Source organism: Carassius auratus, unplaced genomic scaffold, assembly GCF_003368295.1.
Source record: "Carassius auratus strain Wakin unplaced genomic scaffold, ASM336829v1 scaf_tig00037688, whole genome shotgun sequence".
In the NCBI taxonomy this organism is placed as follows: Eukaryota; Metazoa; Chordata; class Actinopteri; order Cypriniformes; family Cyprinidae; genus Carassius; species Carassius auratus.
Genome location: NW_020526395.1, coordinates 95257 through 96954, shown reverse-complemented (window position 1 = coordinate 96954; position 1698 = coordinate 95257).

Sequence of the window (1698 nt, the reverse complement as noted above, 5' to 3'; positions counted from 1 at the left end):
TGCTTCAAATGTGGCTTATCCAATTAAATTAAATTAAATTAAATTAAATTAAATTAAATTAAATTAAATTAAATTAAATTAAATTAAATAATTTTTTTTAATTAAATTAAATAATTTAAATTAAATTAAATTAAATCAGGCAGCTTCAAATCTGGCTCACTAATCTCATACAAAATAATAAATTAAATTAAATTAAAAATTAAATTAAATTAAAAATTAAATAAAAAAGAAAAATTAAATTAAATTAAATTCATAAATTATTTATTAATATATGAATTACATTTAATTTAATTTAATTTAATTTAGTTTAAAACAAAATAAGCGTTTTGGGTTGAGTTTCCATCAAATGATCAAAAATCGTCAAACATCATAAATTGCTAATACATTTCACAATTAAATAAAAGGAAATGCCACATTGAATTAACCATGAAGTCGAAAGACTGAAACAGTATTTTCTCCTAAAACGCACTCCAACAATCAATTTTTACAATTTCATAATATCATTGTTCTGTTACCGTGACATAAAACTACTTGCACTATGAATTTGGTCATAATGCAGATCTTTACTTTCAACAACCGATGACAGTGTGCTACGTTCACCTCACATTTACCAGTTTAAATGGCAATATTTAATCCAGAATCAGCGTGGATTCGGTCAGAGATTTAACGCCACAGAAGGCTCATATTTCCCCTGTGTTGTTACGGCTCGTGTAAGACTGGCTTGCATGGCTAAACAGTGGCTTAATCTTAATCTGAGGAACAGGCGGTGAAACGATGTCAAGTGTTTGAAACCTTTCTATGAGCCATTGTAACCAACTGTATATATTTTAATGAGCTATTTATTATTATTTTTCAATGGATTGACGAGCACCTGCTTTTGGAAAGGGTGCTGTGACTGGTTTGTAAACTGTGTAAATATTGCATCTGAGCTAGAGAGGTGTTCCTGATTCCTTAAACCGCTGTCAGACATCAGAAGAACAAATAATGTACATAATCAGAGTGAGAAACGAACCATATTTGCATTCGTTTAATAATGAGTGAGGAAAGGATAAGTCTGTTTATTGGTGTGTGTGTGTGTGTGTGTGTTTGTGTGTGTTTACATTTTGGATGCAGCTTTCATTGTGATATTTTCAGATCCTACCAGTTTGTACTGTGATGTTTCCTAAATGATTATACTGACAGATTAAAGGAGAGGATTTGGGTCTTGGGCCGATCACACTGGAAGCATTTCTGCATTTTTTTTTTTAATTGTTGATCTTTATGCAAATATTAATCTCATGCAAAATGAAAATTATTTATTGTTCCAAACCTTTATACAGTTAATTATTATTATTATTATTAATAAACATGAGCAATTTTTGTTGTTTGTTGCAATTATAAAAATAAAAAAAAATTGCTACAGAAATATTTAAACAAAAAGGTTACTGCAACATTCTATCTTACAATTCAGTTTTTTTTTTCTTTCTCAGAATTGTGAAAAAAAACCCCTCAGAATTACAAGATATTAAATCATAATTGCAAGATATAAATTATGATGATAAATACTATGAATTACAAATAAACTGAATAACTTGTGATGAACTATTGTTATAGAACTGTAAGATATAAACTCATCTTTCTAAGGAAAAAATCTGAATTGTAACGAACTCAAAATTCTGACTTTTTTTCTCATAATTGCGATTGCAATTAACTTTTTTA